This window comes from Kogia breviceps, chromosome 7, assembly GCF_026419965.1.
Source record: "Kogia breviceps isolate mKogBre1 chromosome 7, mKogBre1 haplotype 1, whole genome shotgun sequence".
Lineage (NCBI taxonomy): Eukaryota > Metazoa > Chordata > Mammalia > Artiodactyla > Physeteridae > Kogia > Kogia breviceps.
The window spans coordinates 10,921,996-10,945,141 of NC_081316.1; the positions used below are offsets into that span (position 1 = coordinate 10,921,996).

General features: G+C 42.0%; 1 protein-coding gene across 13 annotated transcripts in view; it reads left to right on the forward strand.

Moving 5' to 3' along the window:
- The window catches only part of CTNND1 (catenin delta 1), a 52,307-nt gene that overhangs the window by 3,344 nt on the left and 25,817 nt on the right, over positions 1–23,146 (forward strand). For 5 of the 13 annotated variants that reach the window (XM_059070434.2, XM_067037280.1, XM_067037281.1 and 2 more), the window contains exon 1: positions 1,500–1,732. The exons of 2 other annotated variants lie outside the window; for them this stretch is intronic. The gene's annotated coding sequence lies outside the window, so the exon portion shown is untranslated. Of the gene's footprint in view, positions 1–1,494; positions 1,733–4,479; positions 4,594–10,102; positions 10,157–23,146 lie in introns of those variants that run through there. 6 more of the 13 variants (XM_059070439.2, XM_067037282.1, XM_067037277.1 and 3 more) reach the window with 5 other exon arrangements.

Sequence of the window (23,146 nt, forward strand, 5' to 3'; positions counted from 1 at the left end):
ACTGTCTCCACCGTGGTGTTTTAGAAGTTAGGGACAGTGAGTGCAGAGTGCCCTCACGTGATAGATGCTTCATTTATTGGTTGCTATTATTGGGCAATGGTGAATCACTGAAAGTTTTTTGGTAGGGTAGATATTGGTAATAATAACTCATTCTTATTGAGTTTGTACTATATGCCATGCATTATTTTAAGAACGTTATGTGTATTTTAATTCTCACAACAGTCCTGTGAGAGAGATATAGCTATTATCTCCATTTTATAGTTAAGAAACTGAGTCACAGAGAGATTATATAACTTTTACAAGGCCACAGAGTATGTAGTACATTTACTTGATTAAGTATACGTACAGAAGAGAAAGGTTTGAAGCCAGTCAGACTGCAGAACCTATGCTCTTAACTATTTTAGATTATGAAACCTTTGAAGATTCATTTGGTAGCAGTTTACAGGATAGATCTTTCAGTAAGAAAGAAAAATTTCAATTTATCAGTATGATTTTCACATAGCTAATCCCCGAATGACCATAAAATACTAGTCTTTGTCAAGCATGTAAAAAAAAAAAATTCAATCTCTGTCCTTCATGGCCTAATAGTCTAAGAACACATTAAAGATAACTCTTAATTCAGAAAAAGAATACTTGCTATAATCCTTTATTTAGGTCAAGCATAAACAGAATGTATGAACTAGACAGTCTTAAGCTCAAAGTTAACAAATAAATTGAATTTTCTAGGTATGAGATTTTCTTTTCCTTACACATGCTCTCGTCTCCTCCAAATATATTGTTTATTGGATATCATTTACTCTCCCCCTCAAACCCAGATTATTTTGATTTGGGGACAAATGGGAAGACAGTGATTTTCCTCAACAGCCTAGCGGATTCAGCTTCCTTCTAGTTGAAAGTACAGACACTGACAATTGTTAACAAGTCCAAGCATTAGGTTTTCTAATTAACTCTAATGGATTTAAACCAAAACAATAAAATTGAGAGTTTACCTCAGATATCCCCTACCGTCCCAATCAACACATTGGAGTCCTGTTTCTAGCATTTCACGCTCCTTCCCTTCCTGTCTTCCTTTGGGGAAATGCTTTGGGGTAGAAAGCAACAAACCAAGTAGCAGCAGGCAAATAAAATCAGCTCTTTTTTGCTTCCCCACCCGGAAAGGAAGGAGGGAGCAAGAACCCCACCATCAAAGAGAACCGAGGTTCTTAGGCATATGCCGTCCTAAAACCCCCTTATTCCTTCAGCCCCCCTCCCCGACCCCTCCCAGGTCTGCAGTGATTCCTCAGAGATTATATAGGTCTCCACTTTAAATATAAATATATATATAAAACTTCCCCCTGTCTCTTTTTCTCCTCCTCTTGCTCTCCCCCCCGTTTTTTTAATTTCCTATAATAAAGTTTCCTATTGGATAAAATCATCTCCCTGATTTATGCCCGGCTCCTATTGGAAGTTCTCAGGGGCTGACATCACTTAGGAAAGCGAGGGGGTAGGGCTGCCAGATCAGTTTGTCACCACCCAGGCTCCCTAGCCTTTGGCTGGGTGCAACTTCCATTTTAGGTGTTGGATCTGAGAGAAAAAAAAAGAGGGAGAGAGAGAAAGAAGAGCAGGAAAGATCCTGAAAGGAGGAAGAGGTGGCGAAAAATCAACTACCTTGCTGGATTTGTCTTTCTCAGAACATTGACGAAGCCTTGGTTTTCTTTCTTAAAGGACTGGTTTTTAGAAGTCCACATTTGAGGTGTGTGCCTTTTTAAAAAATATGTGTATAGACGGGTAAAGGAGGATAAGCCGTTTGTCTTACGGTAACCGAGGGAATTTAAAAACGAGAGCCTGTTATGCTGACGGGTAACTTTTAGGCAGTTAATTTTTCTTTCTACTTATTTCGGGGAATTTTGGTATTTTATCATATTTAAAGCAAAGTAAAATATTCAAGACCCAGAAACAAACTTCTGGTCTCTCTAATATAGGGAGATGAATAGATTCAGGGGGTGAAAGCAATTCCATAAATTTACATTCTGGTGTGTTCTTTGATTTTATGTATTTTTTTCTAGGTTAGGCTAACAAACTTCTGTTTTCAGAGCCCAAACCAAAAGTTGGTTTTTTTGGCATGTTGCGTGTGGGTTGGGAAAGGAATTTGTCCGGGTCGGAAGCTGGTTATACAGATGGTTCTTCATATGTTTCAAAACTTTTTTTTCTCCCTTTCATCATTAGATTTGTGGAAGTGGAAAGTTGCAGGGAGCTTTGCAGCTTAAATGGTGATATTTTTTCCCATAGAGGGTTTGAACGGCCCAGATCCGTTTCAGCCCTGCTGTTCCTGGGTGGATCCTTCTTTTACTTTTCCAGGTGTGGTGGGTAGGAGCCTCATTCTCCTTCTAGACTTAGCCTCCCTGCTTTGCCTTATGAAAGAAAATAAGTGGATCCATGGTAACTGAGTTGCCATCCCCTTCCTTCTAAAACTACCTTTGCTAGCGAAGATTTGTGGAGGTATTGTATGTTCAGTCTGCATATACGATAACGTTTGGTTTATGTGCTTAAAGGAATAAGGAAATTCTAATCATGCTTTTTAGTTCACCTGAGTAAAGTGGCACATGTGAAAATATTTTCAGCTTTGTGCTCTCTGAAAGGGCCTTGGGTTAAAATAAGGTGAGGCTAAGAGTAAAACACTTACACAAACTTTAGTGTTTAGGATGCATTTGAGAAAGCACAAGGGGAATTCTTATTTTTAAACCAAACTGAAAGTTGTTTTTTGGAGGTGAGTTTTTTATTTGGTTAATTTGCCGTGAAATCAGAAGTCTTTAAGATCTGAAGGCCCATGACTGTGCTTTCATATCTTATATTTAATTTTAAGGTTTGTTTTTGTTTTGCAAACACATTCTTGTAAAAATACTGATGCTAGATAACCATATAACCAACTCATCAGTGGCTGAAAACTGGACGTTTTCTTCCTTCTCCCTTTGAAAATGTGAATCATTTGAAAATTAAAACTGCAATAGATACTGCCCTAATTGTAACAAGATGGGCCTTAATATGTAAGCTGCTCATTAGCTCTAAACTGGTATGTATCTATAATAATCCTCTGATTTTGTACCCCCCACCCCTTAATTCTTTTTAGACTAGAACACTTCCTTGAATTTCTTTTCCAGACATGAGTATTTCTTGAAAGCTGATTTCATTCTTGTGAGGTTGTGGCTTCAGAGGAAACGGAACTTTGTTCCTTCTTTTAATATAATTTATGCAAGGGCTACAGTAAGATTTTAATGTCTGGATCTCCTAATTATAGCGAGTGCAGTTAAAAAGAAAGAAAAAGGACAATGTGTACAGTTTGTTGGGCTGTAGTTCTTATTTCGTTTCCAAATTTTCAAACGCTCTTTCTGCCTTGACCCCAGCCTAGAGGTTTCTTGGTGGATCTTTGGAGGATTGGTCATGTTGCTACCAGAGTGTCAGTTTCCCACTCAACCTTTAGGGGGAGGGATGAGGGAATCTGAAGGAGTACAAAGGCAGTTTGAAAATAGGTTCTGGATGACTGAGTGGTTGGTGGTGGTTTGGGTCCAGCTTTAAATGCTGGGCTTTGTGTAGCTGCAGTGAACATCCTGGTTAACCAGCGTCCAGGACTATTTCACGAACTGAGGCATTGTTTTGACTGGTGTGTACTATTAGAGCCTTTTGGATGATAAGATGGGAGATTTGTCTTTTACCTCACCTCTGCTAGTTCTTCCAGGAAATATAATAAGGGGTGTGAATAAGGAAATCTTTTATTTTTTGTCTGCATTGCTCCCCATTTTGGTTTGGGGGTAAAAAAAAGACAAGTAAGTAAGAGTTGTGCAGATTTTTCTTTCCTCGTCTGACTCCTATATGCTGTTGGTTTCTTTGTTATATGACTAAGGTATGGTATGTTCCAGGTGGGGGCCTCCTTTGGGTGCTTAGAGTCCTAGTGCCTTTCTTAGGGTTCCAGTTATGGAGGGTTAGAACATGTTCTTTCAGCTAGGATAAAAATGGGGATTATTGGAAATCTTAAAAAAAAAAGCTCCAAGTAATTGCAGTTCAGCCTTGGGTTTATGAGAGGTAGTTGCTCTCTGGGGATGAGTGAGAGAGGATGGATGCAAATAAATTAAGCACAGATCACTATTCAGTTGCAATAGCAACATGATTAGCTCTGTAATAATTTACTGCTTTCTATTTTGGTACCTGGTGGTCCCCTGTTACTAACTGCTCCCCCACCATCCCTCCCCTACCCCCCTCCTTGTTTTTTTACTGAGTGCTAAGCATTTTGCATAAACTATTGTATTTACTTAATTTCCTACAACAACTTTCTGTTTGTTTGTTTTTTGGTTTATTTTTTGTTTTTTAAGGAATTTGAGCTACAGAGAAGCTGAGGTTTGCTGAAAATTTCAGTGCTTGTAAGTGACCAAGGCCAGGATTAAACCCTGGTCTGACTAACTACAAAGTTAGTGGACTTAACCACTAAAACACTGCCATTCTCCACAGAGAACAGAAACAAGAGCCAGAACTAAAATGAGCCCTTGCTAGAGGCAGGAGTGTTTCATCTTGCTGAAGATCAGTGCTCATTTAGATTTCCAACTCCCTCCGTGTTAGAGTAATGTACGTAAAAAAATCCATTTTCCATAAAGCCTGTGGGGAGGTGGGGAGCTAGATATGTTAGAATGGATATTCTTTCAATCTTGAGAACAGGAGTTTTTCCATATGCACACCATTGCCCTCCTCCAATTTCTTCAACTTACTAGAAATGTCTCAAACTTCATTTGATTGTCAGTGAAATTTCTTCTTCCGGAGAATTTTCTGGCACGTGGTTTGGAATGATATTGCCAACTTGCAGGGAGAGGTTCATAGCAGGCAGTGCAAATAATGTTTATCACACTGTATTAAAATTGTCTCTCTTTTGAATCTTTGAATTTTATTTATTTATTTATTTTTATGCAGCGGGTTCTTATTAGTTATCTATTTTATACATATTAGTGTATCTATTGTCGATTTCAGTCTCCCAGTTCCTCCCACCCCCCTCCCCCCGCTTTCCTCCTTTGGTGTCCATACATTTGTTCTCTACATCTGTGTCTCTTTTAAATTATCTGTTTATTTTTGTCTTTCCCTCTGTACTGACCTGCTTGAGTGTAGGTACTGTCTTACCTCTGTAGCCTCTCAGCACCTATCTTAGTGACTGGGATTTATTTTTATTTTTTTATTTTATTTTATTTTTTTTTGCGGTACGCGGGCCTCTCACTGTTGTGGCCTCTCCCGTTGCGGGGCACAGGCTCCGGACGCGCAGGCTCAGCGGCCGTGGCTCACCGGCGCAGCCGCTCCGCGGCATGTGGGATCCTCCCGGACCAGGGCACGAACCCGTGTCCCCTGCATCGGCAGGCGGACTCTCAACCACTGCGCCACCAGGGAAGCCCAATGACTGGGATTTATTGAGGTGCTCAGTAAGCTTTGGTTAAATAGGCACTACGGGATCAGGGAGGGACTTTTGTGGGGAAGGCTGAAAGGAAGTTGAAATAGGAAGCAATTCAACAAAGATTAATAAAATTGCAATGTAATTTTGAAACTTTAGTCTGTAGTTTCAACCTTTTACACATCTCCCACCTTCCATTTTAAAATAAAGTTTCTGGAAATAATTGAAGATTTAAAATTTTAATTTCTTTTTAATCCTGTTTTCTTTCTGGGCAGATGGTACAAATAATAGTGTAAAAAGTAAGGGTCTGGGACTTCCATGGTGGCGCAGTGGTTAAGAATCCGCCTGCCAGTGCAGGGGACACGGGTTCGTGCCCCGGTCCAGGAGGGTCCCATATGCCGCGGAGCAACTAAGCCCGTGCGCCACAACTACTGGGCCTGTGCTCTAGAGCCCGCAAATCACAACTACTGAAGCCCGCGCGCCTACAGCCTGTGCTCCACAGCAGAGAAGCCGCTGCAGTGACCAGCCCAAGCACCCCAACAGAGTAGCCCCTGCTCGCCGCAACTAGAGAAAGCCCGCGTGCAGCAATGAAGACCTAACGTAGCCAAAAATAAATCAATAAATAAATTTTTAAAAAAAGAAAAAAGTAAGGGTCCTAGTCAGTTCATTTCATACTATAGGCAGCTGTTAACTTCAACCACTGAAACCTTAAATGCAGCCATTTTCTTGGGGAGAGGAACTCGTTACCCAGAACATATTAGGGCAGCAGTGGGAAAATATTGCTTTCAGCCATGTTGGAAGTGAATGGTTTTTATACTGGTTAATAAAAACAAAAAGCTTGGGAACATAGTTTTGAACATTAGTGCTTCAAAGAAAGTATGTTTGGATATCATTGTACTTTTTTCACTGCTTTCACTGTGAAACTTCAGGAGATTTTGTTCACAAAGTGGGAAGTTTATGAGTTTAAGAACCCAAATTAATTTTCATGGGAAATTTGGAATAATAGTAACAAGAAATTTGCCTAAAGGAACAAGCCATAGGTTATCAGTATGCGATTTCATGTTCTCTTCCCTTGCACAAGGGGTTAAATGCTTTGAGAAGCTGAAATAGGGATTGCTCTGCCTCAATGCAGCTGCCTCCAAGGTTTGCAATAGAAGGCATTGATATAGCCTGGCAGGGAGATTGTGAAGGCAGGGAAGAAAAACTGTTCTGGTTAGAACTAACAAGTGGGATATAAGGGTATGGATTGATTTGTATTTAGTTATATTGTATAATGTATTTTTGGAAGTAATTTTTTCCCACTAAGTCTACTTGAAATTGCATGTTATTGATTATTAAATTTTAAGTATTGAGAATGGGGCCCACATTTACTATTCTGGTTCAGGGACAGTGTTCCCCATTTTTAAGGCCATTTCCTTCCTCTCCAGTGAGTCCTTAAGCCTTTCTGGAGTGGTGTGGGCAATTTATTTTATTTTTTTAAAATTTATTTATTTATTTTTGGCTGCATTGGGTCTTCGTTGCTGTGCCGCAGGCTTTCTCTAGTTGAGGTGAGCCAGGGTCTACTCTTTTTTTTTGCGGTATGCGGGCCTCTCACTGCTGTGGCCTCTCCCGTTGCGGAGCACAGGCTCCGGACGCACAGGCTCAGCGGCCATGGCTCACGGGCCCAGCCGCTCCGCGGCATGTGGGATCCTCCCGGACCAGGGCACGAACCCGTGTCTCCTGCATCGGCAGGCGGACTCTCAACCACTGCGCCACCAGGGAAGCCCTAGGGTCTACTCTTTATTGCAGTGCGTGGGCTTCTCTTGTTACGAAGCATGGGCTCTAGGCACTCGGGCTTCAGTAGTTGTGGCACGTGGGCTCAGTAGTTGTTGTTCGCGGGCTCTAGTGGCACATGGGCTTCGTTGCTCCGTGGCATGTGGGATCTTCCCGGACAAGGGCTCGAACCCGTGTCCCCTGCATTGGCAGGCGGATTCTTAACCACTGCGCCACCAGGGAAGTCCTGGTGTGGGCAATTTAAATTAGGCATGTAGTGGGAACATTATAAGGATCCAGAGTTTTCTTAAAGCCTTCTTTGATGGCTAACAGATAATTTGGGCATCACTTTCACAAAACTTGTGCCATTGTGTGATGATAAAAGAAACTTTAACGTTTTATTTTGAGAACATTTCAAGCTTACAGAAAAGTTGGAAGAGTAGCACAGTAACTCCTATTTCATTCACCTGGACACCAATTGTTAAAACTTTGCCACAAATGCTTAATTATTCTGTATTTTTTGATCAATATGCTGACTCCTCAGGGAATTTCCAATCTCAGTGTTGCCTAAATGTGGAGAGGCAAGGCAGCTTTGCATGGGGGAGAGCCTGGATGCCAGAGCCAGACGGCCTGGGTTCAAATCTTCTACCACTTAACTAACCAAGTAACCTTGTTTAATTGCTCTATGCCTTGATCTCCTTATTTGTAAAATAAGGACAGTAATACTAACCATCTCATAGGATTGTTGTGATGATGAAGTGACCTAATACGTGCAAAATTCATAGGATGTTGCCCAGCTCATGGGAACACCTTGTGTTTGCTATTAGAATGGATACTTTAAGTGAACTCAAACATCATTTGTCTGTTGGACTAAGTTCTCTCTAAGGTGTCTTAAAACCAGAGACTCTGTGGTGGATATAGATGCTTATATTACAGAATAAATGGGCATCCTGGCTGGATAGGCTAACTTTTTTTCTTTAATGGGGGAAAAAAAAGTGCCTTTAGCAATAGGCAGGTTTGGGGAGTTACATGGGCAGGGTTGTCCAAAATAGGGGTGCTAGGGGAATGGATAACCCTTAATAGAGTAAAGTAAGGTTTGAGGGAGGGAAGAGAAGCTGGTGGCAAAGCTTGAATCTCTTGCAGGAGACTTGGATACTTTAGGGGTAAAAACAGCAATACAGGTTTCTCCCACCTTTTTGTATCTACAAGAGACAGAACTCTAGCACCCAAGGATAAACTTCCTTTAATTTTGGTAGAGAGTGGGTTGAAAAAGCTCTATTTGGGTTTATTATTCTTGACTTTGAACCAGCTTCTTTTCCTTGCCGTCTCACTTGTCCAACCAGGATTTTGTAGGATAACGTTAGTTTTGAATGTACAGGAAACAGTTACATAGCAATGAAGGCAGTTTTTTTTTTACTATGTCTTTCTTGAAATAAACCTCCCTTTTTTATGTTCAGGAAACATTTTCTGTTTTCAACCTTTATTTAAACTGAGACTTGTAGAAATTTTGAGTTCATCAGTGCTTCCTATGAGAAATGTGCCTCTAATAAAAAGGTCTGCTCTTCTATGTGGAAAAGCTAAACTGTGGCCTGTGGGAAATACATATGTGTTAGATGCAGCCTTGCCTGGAAACTTTTGGTTTCTTCCAGCCTAAGATTTTCTTTCTTTTTTTCCTTCCCTCATACTAAATAACCCATGAAACTAGTGTTCTGAATAGTATTTAAACTTAATTTCTATTGGCACTCCGTAGCTTCCTGTCATAACTCCTTCACCCAGCTCTCCATATTTTTTTTAAACCCCCATTTCCCTCTACTGATTCTCCTACGTTTTCTTCTTTTCGTTTGCGTTCCCCTTTTTATTTGGTGTCTCCCTTTGTCTTTTTGTCCCCTTAGATGGGTGGTCTTCATGGGCATCACTTTGCCTCACTAACACGTAATATGGAAGAAATTTCTTTTTTTTTTTTTAGATTTGTTTATTCATTTATTTATTTTTGGCTGCATTGGGTCTTTGTTGCTGAGCTCAGGCTTTCTCTAGTTGTGGCGAGTGGGGGCTACTCTTTGTTGTGGTGTGTGGGCTTCTCATTGCGGTGGCTTCTCTTGTTGCGGAGCACGGGCTCTAGGCGTGTGGGCTTCAGTAGTTGTGGCTCGTGAGCTCTAGAGCGCAGGCTCAGTAGTTGTGGCGCATGGGCTTAGTTGCTCCGCGGCATGTGGAATCTTCCCGGACGAGGGCTCGAACCCGTGTCTCCTGCATTGGCAGGCAGATTCTTAACCACTGTGCCACCAGGGAAGTCCTGGAAGAAATCTCTGGTTCTTAAAATAGAATAAATTGTATTCATGTGGTGAAGGTACAAGTATTAGGATACTGCTTTTGGTTTATTTCAGTTAGGTCTAGATTAGGATTAATTGCTATGATTCAAGAAGATTGATTTCTTCTAGTAATTAAGATTAGGTTTTATTTTTTCAATTTTCACATCTCATCCACATTTACTAATTAATTACTCATTTTGGTTCAGTTGACAGTAGAGCAAAAGATACTTACTTTTCCCAAAGTAAATTGTCAATTTTGTGTGTGCTTCCCACGTTCTGTATAGGAATGTGGTCTCATATTGAGAGGTCTCTTTGTGGAGTGAAAAGATTTTTGCTTTAGGGAGCTTATATTTGAAAAACCAAAATATATTCTGGTGGTTGAGGATATAAGACATTGTTATAGAAACTAAGTCAACTTCTCAGTACTTTTATCAAGGCACCTACAGTTCCCATTTCATTGCAAGTGAAGTAAATCTCATTGAAATAAAGTAGCTGGTGTATGTTCAGTACGCTTTTAAAAATAGAGTGGTCTATTTTAAAGGAGAAATTGGTGCCAATCTGATTTCTTTCCACTGTTTCTTTGTTGGAGTGGGGGAAGTTCTGTAACCTCTCTGTTCTCTTCTCTGTTGACTACTTTGTAAACCAGGGCAGAATTGGCCATTTGAATGTCTACCCTGCTGAAGGTCAGCCAAATCTGCAGGTAAGGCTACTGGAGACCCCAACTGATGGGCCTAAGGTCACAATTAGGAAAAATACTGATTTATTTTCCTAAATTTAACTTCTTGTTTTCATTTAAAAAGTAAAACACCTTCATTCATTCATGCAAAAGAAATTTGAGAGCCTGCTGTACACCAAATAGACCTCACAGAGCTTACATTCCAGTTGGAAGAGATAGATAATTAAGTAAGCAAGTAAATATATAGTAACTCAGAGTGTGATAACACTATTGAGAAAAAAATAGAGCAGAATATGGAGGGTGGTGAATAAGAAGTGCAAGGGTGGGAGTGAGGTTGTTTAATACAGAGTGGTCAGGGAGGGGCCTCACTTACAAGTTATGTTTGAAAGAGACTTAAAATAAATTAGAGAGTGAAGTCACATAGACATAGGTACAAAGTGCAAAGGCTCTGAGGCTGGTAGTTACCAGCAAGCAAGAGAGATGGGGGCAGTAGACATGTTCAGAGAGGTCCGATGGGTGTGTGTTGGAGATAAGGGGGGACACAGTATAGGACCTCTTCCTGCACCATACGGTACAAAGAAAAGTCTCCTCACTTCAGACCCCAGAGACGACAGCTGTTAACAATTTTTTGTGCAGGCTTTGTGAGGAGTTGAGGGAACACGTGGCCCAGCCTCCGTCTTTGTCCCATTGCAGAAGTTGCATGTGAGTAGAGTCAGCACATAATTTGCAAAGTAGCAGAATTTGCATAGGTTGATGACCCTTGTCTTGGAGAATGATAAAAGTAAGGCAACTACTTAGAATAAGCTTGTATGTTTTGGGGACGTGAGATCAAAATTTTCTTCCCTCGAGAAATCTATTTCTGCACCTTCTTATCTACAGATTCAAATTTCTATGAATAGTAGAAGTGGCAGCCTTCTTTTTGAGTACATTGAGTTTCCTTTTGAGTGAGTACATTTGTTGATTTGGTTTATGACCAAGTATTATGCCTACCCCGCTTATCTGCTGCTTTTTGTTTTGCTCATTAGACCAAAAAGCTCCTGCTTCCCTGCAGCCCTAATCATTGGGATTAAATGGCTTCAGGTACCATTTTATAGGCCACCGTATCCATATTTCTGTCTTGCACGTCAGGGGACATGATCAATCCTGATAACTAACTGTATGTCTCTTTTCCCTTTCTACATGTGTGTTTAAGCAGTAATGGTTGTTAAAGCATATTGCTGAACCACTTGGCCTGGTTGGCTTTGGTGGGAATTGAAGAAGAAGCACCAACTGTTTAGTGATTGCTGTTCTGTGGCAACCCCATAATGGAAAGTAAAAGGATATTTGATTACCAGAGTAGCTGTGTCTTGAATCACCCATTCTTACTTTCCCTCTCAAGATTGCAGGTTTAGCTAGCCTGTCCTTCAGTGAAAGAATTTCTCTGTCTCTCTCTGTTTGGAGATTAGCCCTAGAACTTGACCTGGTTACCCTCTATTCTTCTCTTTAATTATAACTATCTAGTTGTCATTCTGTTACTTAGTATCATCCTTGGGCGATGACCTCAATCAGGAAACATTTTTCCCCCTTCCATCGTCTTCTCCTTTGGTCAGGTAACTGTATATCCTCTTGCAGGAAATACTCTAGGCAATCAGGTTCCCCCCAATTTTGAGGTTGCTTTAAATGACCGCTTGATGCGTATTACTTCAGCATTTATAGATGTCTGTAGTCGTCTTGAAAGTACGTCTTTCAATGCCATTCTTCTTTCCGAAGTCTTCAGTGACACGCTTCTTTGTGGAAATATTTCTCTTTATGCCTCTTCTAAAAACATCTTGCTACCCACTTACCCTTATTCAAACCAGAAGTTAGTGACTTGGATAAGTGTCAGAGGTAACACTTGAATCCAGAGTTTCTGTTACTTCTTTTGTCAACTGGGCTAAAATTATCTAGGGTCTTGAATGCTAGATTTAGGACTTCGGACTTCCTTGGGGATGGAATGTGGAACAGTCTTTGGAAATGTGGCACAGCTCTTTGTTCCTTGGAGGAAAGTTAAACTGAGTCATTTAAAAAATAACTGGGTTTACAAATTGGTCCTCACATTGTCTTCACAACAGTTGCAGGTTACGTGGTGGCACGGAACATTTTAGATTATTAATAACTCGTATTACTCTTAAATATGTACATATGTGACACAACATGCATGCAATATGAAATTGTTTCTTATATTGGCAACTAGATGAACACTGAATCCTAGAATTGTGTATAGTTTCATTTTTATAAAAATATTTAATAAGATTTCATTGGATTTTCATATTATTAAATAAAATATCCAGCTCTGTATGTTAAATTAAAAAAAAAAAATAGTTGGGTTGTCCAGTCTGCAGTGTAAATAGGAATGTCCACCACTGTAGCAACTCAGGATTCCAAAGTGAGACAGTTCTTCCTTTTCGGTTCTGAGTCTAGAATACAGCATTTAGGATTGTGTCATTCTGGCCGTTTATATAGTTAAATCCATGCTTTCAAATCCAGACTGAATAATGAGCTGTCTGCTGAATAGTAAAGTGGGTCCAAATAATGTATTTTATAACGAATGCTCTTCTTGGGAGAGGAGTGTGGTGATCAGAGGCTGTCAGGCATAGGCCAGTACAGGGGTTCCCATAGCTGACTCTCAGAATCACTTTGAGGGCTCCCTGCAGACATGAATTCTGAGGCATTCCCTCCAGAAATTGAGGTATGAGGGATGGGGAGGTAGATTTGGGAGATGGTATTTTTAAAAAAGCTTCCCAGGTGATTCTGATCACTTAGGCTTGAGGACTACAAAATCTGAACATTTGAGTTAAGCTGCATATCTATATGATTTCTCAGATGGGTGGTTATTTACTTAGTATAAGAAGTAGAGAAGAAGAGTTGATGGTAGTAGACATGGTAAGAACATGGCTAATTTGAAGTTTTCTACCTCTGTATCCCATATTGTTTGGGAATTACAGATGTCACCGCCTGATTTGGGGATTCTGCCAGCACTTAGTATGGAATAGAGGACTTGCCTCTTAGGGGGAAGGGAAATTTTTAGACTATATCAACATTTCCCCTCTCCATTTTGAAATTGTGGAACAAATTCAGGAGAGGATGTTAACATTGAAACTCAGCTGGACAATTTGTTTAAAACTCAACAGGAAGGGCCAATGTTACTTCCTGTCTGAAAAGGAAGTGTTGGCTTCCTTCCCTTCCTCCTTGGCTAATGCTGGTCAACTTAGAGTATGGGTGGGGGAGGGGCTGATCACGTTAATACTTCAGCTGGCTGTCCGTTCCATGGGAAATAGGGTTATCATCAATGTTCAGTAGCAGAAGCATTTGCTCCCTTCTTTCCCTGCTTAAATCACGGTGATGGGTGTTGTGTGGGCTTCCGTCTACTTGCCCTTATGTGATAGCCCTGTGCTAGGTTTGGCTTTTGCAGTCCAGGAAGGCTTCCAATCTCTCAGACATTATTTTACGTTCAACCTTATACCTCCCCTGTATTCCCTAACATTTGAAAATAGATCAAGGATTTGTAGGGAAGAAACTGAAATCCATTTGACACTGAGGGGTAGGTTGTGGAAAGGAGAACATAATTGGGCAGAGGGGAGTGGATGACAAAAGTTTCTTATTTTAAATTGAGCCAAGAAAGCATACCTTCTAAGTGGGGCCAGTTGGCACTCTTCCTGCTATTTTAGTTCTGGCTTCTCCTTCCTACTAGCCAATTGTATTACAGTGTTTGATGTGAGTTTGAACTGTGGTCTCTGGGGTTGGGGGGAGGGAGAGTGGTGGAAACAGCTGGTGCCTTCATCAAGCTATCTCAATTATGCTGCTTTTCAGGGTGTTTAGGGGGAGGGTGGTAGAGGAATTGGATGTGTGTTAGCAGAGTCCTAGCAACTCTCAGTAGTGGGATTGGATTCTCGGTCACTCTTAATGCTATGTGGGATGTTGGCTAGTTGGAATGTAGCAAAACCTTTTCCCAATCACATTCTTTTCTCTGCCTCCCCTCCAGTTTTTTCAGCTTTGGGCCTGACTTGGAGAGAAAGGGGTATGTGGGAAGTTATATAGCAAAACAGATTCATACTTTTCCAACAATTGAGTATTCAGCTTAAGTCTCGGGCCCTTCCATTGACTTTCTCCTTACCCATTTGTTATTCCTTTGGTTGGGTTTTCTAAATGTCTGCAAACAGCCAGAGGTACAAGTAGACCAGGACTTTTAATGAAGTTGTGCTGAATTGCGATCAGTTGGCTAAACTGGTCTCCTTCCCATCGTGGGGTTTCTATATTTCTGAGTCAGCATGCAGTTTCTGTCTCACCTACTCAATCTGAGGCAGATAACCTGCTAAGCATCCTTTTGGAGTAGCAGTAACAGCATTGATAAGGGTGTGTCCAGCTCTGTCTGGGGTGTGTCTTTTGTAACCCTCTTTTTTTTTTTTTTTTTTTAAAGTATCTCAGAAAACTCTTCTACTATTATTTTTATCTGCTTTTTATATAACCATCTCACACAGTAGTACTTAATTGACTGATTTATTTGGCCTGTGCTATGAATAAGGGAGAATTGGATAAGAATACCAACAATTGTAACTGATTTTTAAAATTATTCTTGAGTGAAAAAGGGAGCTAGTCCGATTTAGTGCTAGGTAAGAGATCTCTAACTTTTTTGTGTGTGTACTTCAGTGATAGAGTTTGCAGTGGCTAGGCCCTGCTGTTAAGTTCTGTTCTAAAATGTAGTGTTGCTAAATATTCTTTTTTCTATCCAGTCCTAGAATGGCTGACTATTGTGTGTATACCTGCCCCATTTCCTTCCATCTGCCTATATCATAGCCAGATATGGACTAATTCCTTCTAATTGTGCTGTTTTAGACTTATCTCCTTTTGCATCAGCATGTACTATCCTAATCAGGCTTCTGCACAGAGTACTTCTAGCAGATCCAAGAAGAAGGGGAAAGGAGTGTAGGAGAAAGATAGGAGAAAAGATGAGAAATGATAGTGTATTACTAGTTAGTTGCCTGGAATGTCCCTCTGGTTTGAGAACTCTGTGCTGAGCCTTATAAACTACGCTTTATGCAAGAATTGAGCCCTGGGGGCAAAGGGTATTGTTTTGGATTTCAAGAATCTTTGGCTAAATAGAACTTGACTTCTATCTGCATCTTTGCTTCTCAAGTTTAGAGCTAACGTCCAGTGGGCTTGTTTAAGATAACAGAAAAATGTATCATTTATCTCATTCTTGTTGTCAGCTGTGGACCCTTACTAGGAAGGGAGGCTTTCTTTTCTGATGAGGTTCCAAATCTACAGCCCCTGATCCACTCCAGGGGGAGTAGTGAGCAGGAAAAGCTGTTGTTGTTGTGTTGACTTTTTCTGCTGTAAGAACTACTGTGCAATTCCTAGTGGGCCTCCTTTCATTCCCTAGGGAAGTAGAGAACTTTGCTCCTAGCATCTGCTGGTACCTATTCTGCCTCTTTGTAGGGTGGAGTCTGCTGCCTTTGTTTGTTCTATTTGGGGCCTCTTAAAAAATCAGCTTTAGGGCTTCCCTGGTGGCGCAGTGGTTGAGAATCCGCCTGCCGATGCAGGAGACACGGGTTCGTGCCCTGGTCCGGGAAGATCCCACATGCCGCGGAGCAACTAAGCCCGTGAGCCATGGCCGCTGGGCCTGCGCGTCCGGAGCCTGTGCTCCGCAACGGGAGAGGCCACAACAGTGAGAGGCCCGCGTACCACAAAAAAAAAAAAAAAAAAAAAAAAATCAGCTTTATGCTTGTGGGGAAAAGAGTTTGAAAGACTTGGAAAACAGTAGAAATGGGTGATAGAGAAGTTGACAGAGGATGTGTCCTAAAGTAGTTTTTCCAGGTGGGAATATTCCATTGACTGAATTCAGGTTAGTTATCAGATTGCCATGATGAAGCTTTCTATGAGATGTATCCCGCGTAGCTGAGCTGAGCATAATACCAGTTTTAAGATCCGCAGCCTCCAAAGTGAAGAAACTAGCTAAGTAGGAATCTTGAAAATCCCCTCAGCGCCTCTGAACCCTTAGATCTTCACACAGGATCTTTCTGCTGATTCTTAAAGGCCTGAGCTTCGTCCTATGTAGTGTTGGGTTGGGGCAGGGAGGAGGGTTGTTTTCCCTGAACATGATAAGGAATTGAGCAGGGCAAAGGGGGAGCTCTGGCTGGTGATTGGTAGACAGGATGCCCTGGAATGCAGTTGGCTTGAAGCCCAGAATCCAGCACTTTGTATTTGTTTGTTTCTGGGAGACTGTGGTCTGGTGCTACTGTGACAGGAAGTGAGAAAGCTGGGAGTGGGGGAATGGAGAGGGGCGATGTCTTTGTGGTTCTCCTGTGAAATCTCTTTGTCCCTGGAGAGCAGCCCTGCTACAGGGCTCTACTGAGAAGAGAGCAGCCTTTGTGTGTCTAATGGGTCTCGGATCGTCTAGCTACTCTGAGGGATTAGGGAGTGTGAATTCTGACTGTGGCCTTTTGCATTTTAGCACTTGAGTTATATAAATGGCTTCGATCTCTTAGGATTGGGGATCTCACTGACTTTTATGTGTGCGACTGTTATTTATAGATCTCTAGGATTTAATTAAGAAAGGAATTTTAGAAGGAGATAGATGTTTATTTATATTATGTTTATTCACTGTGTATATTGCAGATACCTTGTTGAGTCTGAAAGGGGTAGAGAGAAACAGGCAATGCTGGGGCCCTACATTTTAGGTCTCATCCTTCCAGTTGACAGCTTACTATGTACAGAGCTGGAGAAACCTACCCATTTTCTATTTTAGTATCGAGAGGTACTGGCAATCCTCTGTTTGCGCTTAACTAGGGAATGGTTGGTAGTTTCCTAGGATTTTTTTTTTTCCCCTCTGTCTAGACTGAAATAGCACCTGTAGCACTCTCTGTCCCCGCCCCCCACCCCCTCCTGCCACTTTTTCCTCTTGTTTTGTGTTTTCCCTGCCCTCCATTCCAGCTGTGAAGCAGGCATCTCTTCTCACTTTGTGGATTGGGTGGCTGAGTCCTCAGCTTCTTGCCAGGCTGGCTAGTCCCTGAGCACACACACAAGCCGGGCTTTGATTACCCAGGAGGACAGCTGCCCTGGAGGCAGATTGCTAACATACCGCTAGAACAATCCCTCCCCTCTGTTCTGGTGCTGGCCAGCAGTCTTCCCGGCTTCTACTTCCTTCTGTTTCCCACCCCACCTCTGATCTGATCTTTGCTTTTGGTTTAGGGAGATGTCACGTTAAAAATGAGAGTAGGGATATTTGTGATTAGATTTCTTTCTTGAGCTGTGATTAGAGAATGTGGCAAGTAGCCAGATTTCTATAGGGGGCCTTTTCAGTGGACAAGTAGGTGATTGTGTACCAAGTAATACTATTGTTTTTGCTCCTCTCACCTTTTCTCCTGAGTTCTTTTTCCTTTTAAAATGGGGAATCTGAGGTATTTCTCAATTCTGGCTAGTCTTCTCCTGAATTGAGTGAGGTCTTGCTCTTTAAAATGAAGGCAATACCCAAAGGTCTAGGTGCTTCCACCTCATCCTTTCTCACTACCCTCCCCTCCTCCCCCCAAAGTTTACTTTTGGTTACCTTCTCTATTTGAGTTAGAATGACTTTATCTTTTTTTTTTTTTGCGGTACGCGGGCCTCTCACTGTCGTGGCCTCTCCCGTTGCGGAGCACAGGCTCCGGACGCACAGGCTCAGCGGCCATGGCTCACGGGCCCAGACGCTCCACGGCACGTGGGATCTTCCCGGACCGGGGCACGAACCCGTGTCCCCTGCATCGGCAGGCGGATTCTCAACCACTGCGCCACCAGGGAAGCCCCTAGAATGACTTTTAACCACAGGAAGCATGGAAAGTTCATACTCATTTCACTCTATCAAGGAGAAGGAACATGGACTTGGAGTAGAAGAGATGCGTTTCTACCACTTACTAGTTATATGATGACCTTGAGCCAGGATAGTGAATACTTTTTTAAAAACAAATTAATTCAATTTAATTAATTTATTTTTGGCTGCATTGGGTCTTAATTGCTGCACACGGGCTTTCTCTAGTTGCGGCGCGCGGGCTTCTCATTGCAGTGGCTTCTCTTGTTGCAGAGCACGGGCTCTAGGCACAGGGGCTTCATTAATTGTGGCACACGGGCTCAGTAGTTGTGGCTTGCAGGCTCTAGAGCAAAGGCTCAGTAGTTGTGGCAAACGGGCTTAGTTGCTCCATGGCATGTGGGATCTTCCCGGCCCAGGGCTCGAACCTGTGTCCCCTGCATTGGCAGGCGGATTCTTAACCACTGCGCCACCAGGGAAGCCAGTACTTCTGGTGGACTGTTTACTCATCTATAAAAGGGGCCAACATTACCTCAGAGGTTGTTGGGAAGAGTATCTGTGATAATTTATAGGGGGAGGTCAGTAATTAATGACTCACAACTTTTCTCCCCCTGTAAGGTCAGATTTTCTTCTTTTAGATAAGGAGAAACATTTCCTTCAGCTATCTGCCCTGAGCTGAAATAAGACCTTCATATTTCCTATGATTTCTTCATAGACTCACACCTTCTCTCTCTTGCTTGTCTCAAAAGGGAGGCATACTCTAAACCTAATGGAAGGGGTGTCTTGTTGCTCTTTTCAGGGCTCAGGCCTTTCTTAGGAAGCTGGACTGTAAATATGATTCAGTTACATGCTTTCAGCTTTTCCAAGTCATCTTCAAATGATGGGCAAGAGAGATGGTGGGAATGCCAGAGAGAGAAAGTTAGGTTTGGTGAGAAGCTGCCACGTTAAAAAGGACTGTGAGGGTCGTCCCTGGTGGCGCAGTGGTTGAGAGTCCGCCTGCTGATGCAGGGGACGCGGGTTCGTGCCCCGGTCCGGGAGGATCCCACACGCCGCGGACTGGCTGGGCCCGTGAGCCATGGCCGCTGAGCCTGCACGCCCGGAGTCTGTGCTCCGCAACGGGAGAGGCCACAGCAGTGAGAGGCCCGCGTACCGCAAAAAAAAAAAAAGACTGTGAGCTGAAACAGTTGGGGTGGCCTCTAGTAAATCTTAAGGTTAAGCTTTTTTTCCATGAATTTTTTTCCTCTAGCCTAGGGTAGGGAAGAGTGTAAGGTGTCCTAGTTAATTTTAGGATTTCTCTTTTATGACACAGGAGTTAAACCATACTGTTCCATTTTGACTAGACTTTTTCTAATTTACCATTGTATACCTGACCTCCTTTCTTTTCCCCTCCTTTGTAGAATGGAGAAAGGCATTTGGCCTCTCCCCTTCCTCCAGTCTGACACCTCCCTCTGTTTTTTGCCCCTCCTTCTTATCTTTGTTTCCTTATTGGCCTCTCCCTAAAGCTCTGCTTTCTCCTTATAAGGCTGCGTGAGGTGCCTTTGGCAGGGTTGCAACAGGGATACAGGTAAGTAACTTGATGTGTCTCAGACTCTCAGGATTGGGAGAAAATTCAGCGTTATCTGTCCCAGTGGAAGGCCTTGGAGAGGCACGTGGGTGGTGGGGGAGGAGAAGGAGGTGGCCTGGCCTGAGAGATCAGAAGGACTTGTTAGACCAGTCCTGTGTGTGTGTCATACACGCTCCAGAGAGAAGCAGGTTTTGTTTCTTTCCCTACCCTTTCAGTCCTGGGCCCCCTCAGGAGCTGAGAGCCACACCCTTCCTTTGCTTCAAAGCCAGTCTAGCATTTAGACATTTTAGTATCTTATTTGGGGGGTTCCCAGAATACTTGGGAGGGGATAAGAGAGCAAAAAGAATGTTCCATCTGGTTTCTGAATTTAGGGTCAAGATGGTGGAGGTGATTTTTTTTTTTTTTTTTTTTCCCTTTTAAAGTCACAGATTTCCTTTTAAATCCTGACAGGTAACTAGAATGTTTAAGGTGTCCTAGTGACCTATAGAGATCGCTACCTCAGCCGCCTTTTAACAAGGAGTATTTCTTTAAAAAACAAAAAAACCCTTTCATATATTTATTTTCCCTTTTTTTCTCTGAAACTCCACTGAGATAGAATGATCACTCTTTCCTAAGAGGAGGGTGATTTGCCAGAGACTCCCTTAATTCATCAGATTTGCGTTGGACACAGTGAGACCTAGTCCTTCCTTGTAAAACTGAGACTCCTTCAGTCAGCCTTTTGAGTGTCCTTAAGTGGAGAAGCTGAGCCTATCATAAAGCAGATCCCCAGGGAAGCACAGAAACTGCTGAACACCTAAGACAATGCCATTTCTGGAATGTCAGTTTTGTAATTATGAGAAGTGCCCAGCTGACATGAGATTGTGAAGTGAGCACAGTCCTTTCTCCATCTTATTGCAAGTCACGTTCGTAGACTTGGGGTTGGTGTGGGAGTGAGTCTTTCCAGCAGGGAGAAATCTGAGAATTGTTCTGACCGAGCTTTGAATTGTTCTAAGCTTTGGATGGTGGAGCATCAAGTGGTGGGTGGAGTACGAAGACTTTGGACTTTGGTATAAGCGCTCTGTGATAAGAAGCCACAGAAAAACTATTGACGAAATATATTCCTTTTGATTTAAAAATAAGGTGCCCATTTTCTCTGTTTGTGGTTGAACAGCATTAATTGCTTTGAACTTGGGGCAAATGCCACTTAAGGCAAATAAATGCTTTTTAGGTGTTTGGAAGACCTACCTTTTTTGGTTTGAATGTTATGTAATACAGTTCTGTAGTGTTACAGGTGCTATATTTTATTGATTGGTATTCCTCAGTAGAAGGCTCAGTGTGCTTTTTTAAAAAGCAGTTTGAAATCCCTGGGGTGATGTAGAAGAGGAATTTTGCTTATCATTGCATTTAGAGGGAAGGGATAGATAACTTTATGACATAGGTTTTGATTTCATAATGAAGAAATAGGAAGAAGGGAAGAGGGCTGCATTTGGACCTGGCTCTACAGAAGATAACAGTTCTTTTCCTAAGAACCCAAAGACTGTTCTACGAGGTTTAGAGTTCTCCACCTGAAGACAAATAATTTTTCTGCTTTTTGCAGAGGCTTATATGCCTGATTCTGGTCATCTCTTTGGCTATACTTATCTGAAGTGCATGGAGGTGGGAGAGAGGTTCAGAGTTACCCAGCCTATAGTTTTACATATATTAGCCCATTAAAGCTAAACTCTGAAAAGTAATAAAAAGTAAAGCTTACAGGGGTTATCTGTAACTTCTCCAAGGTCTCACAATTTGTTTTTGGCAGACCCAGGACTTGAACTCAGGGTCTTTTGACCCCTGGCCTGGACTTTAATTTTTTTTTTTTTTTTTTCCCTTTAAGAGTGTGAAAGATTCCTGTAGTTTACAGAGCTACAGTAAGTGGGAGAGGGGAACATGTGGAGATGTGTGGTTTATTCAGGAGCCCTAACAACACGACCAAAACTCTAGTCTCTTGTGTTAACTATCTGTAATAGTATTGTATTGGTAGCAGTAGCTTTCTGTGCGTCAAGACATTTTCTAAGTACTTTCCATGGATTGTCTCGTTTAATCCTCACAACCACCCTATGTATTTTATTTTTCCCATTTTACAGAAAAGAAACCTGAGGATTAGAGAGATTTGCCCAAAGTCATATAGCTAAGAAGCAGTGGAGCTGGGATTTGAACACAGTCAGTGTGATTCCAAAGTTTATGTTCTTAATCTCTAAAAATTATAATTTCAAATTATATTTCTATGGCCAGTTTACAGTAGAACAAGTCATTGTGGGGATTGTGCTATTGGCAAGTGACTTTCTTCTTTTCCCACTTTACCTGGTTGGCATTGTCGAACTGTTTGGTCTTTCTGGGTATTTGATTTAATTCAATTTCTTCTAGTTCAGAAGAGATTGAATATTTACTGTTGTCATTGCTTGAATGTGGGAGCCTTGTTGTAGACTCGTAGGTCTATAGGATCTATGGCTTGTTAAGAGTAAAACCAGGGCTTCCCTGATGGCGCAGTGGTAAAGAATCCGCCTGCCAATGCAGGGGACACAGGTTCGATCCCTGGTCCGGGAAGATCCCACATCCCGTGGAGCAACTAAGCCCATGTGCCACAACTACTGAACCTGTGCTCTAGAGCCTGTGAGCCACAGCCACCGATCCCTCATGCCACAACTACTGAAGCCCACACGCCACAACTACTGAAGCCTGTATGCCTCAACTACTGAAGCCCATGCTGTGCAACAGGAGAAGTCACCACAACGAGAAGCCCGTGCACCGCAGCGAAGAGTAGCCCCTGCTTACCGCAACTAGAGAAAGCCTGCGCATAGCAACGAAGACCCAACTGCAGCCAAAAATAAAAAATAAATAAAATAAAAGTATTTTTTTTAAAAAAAGAGTAAAACCAGTTACTCTGAGAAAAATCTAGTGTTAGGGGAATTGCAAGGTTCACTTGTTCACTTAGCTCCTCTCCTGCACCTTGGCAATTCCTTGATGATCTTTTTAAATTTTTTTAAATTTTTTGGCTGTGCAGCTCAGCTTGCGGGATCTTCGTTCACTGACCAGGGATTGAACCCAAGACCACGACAGTGAAAGCCCCAAGTCCTAACCACTGGACCACCAGGGAATTCCCGATGAACTTTTTTTAAGTGAGAGCAAGTGTAATCCATTGAAAATAATAAGTGGCCAACCTGTAAAGATGTTGGCCTGTAGTCTTAAGGCTTTCCTGATTCTAACTGCCAAAATCAGTTAATGGTTTGCAGATTCTGGTCTGTAGTGTAATTTTCTTATGATGTGTATGTTTGACATGGAGAAGACTCTCAAGTCTCTGAGTTGTGAGGTGGTGTACTATACATCTTGCCTAACTGCTTCGTTCTCTTCCCCTACATATGCTTTCTTTTTCCTCCCATTTATTTCTTTTCTCCCACTTATTTCTTATTTGTAGACATTGTGGATAACCCTTTAACCTAAAGATAAATGGAAACTTTTTCTTTTCCCTTCTTCCTGTGTTTGGGTAGAAAGCTCGTAAGAGTTGTAGGAGAGAGGTGCCGGACTGTCCATTTTATATTGGATTTAAGTTCAAAATTTGCTATTAACTGAGACCTTGGGTAATTTCTACACCTATAGCCTGTTTTCTCTTTTGCAGTAAAACTTCCTTAGAGTTGCTGTA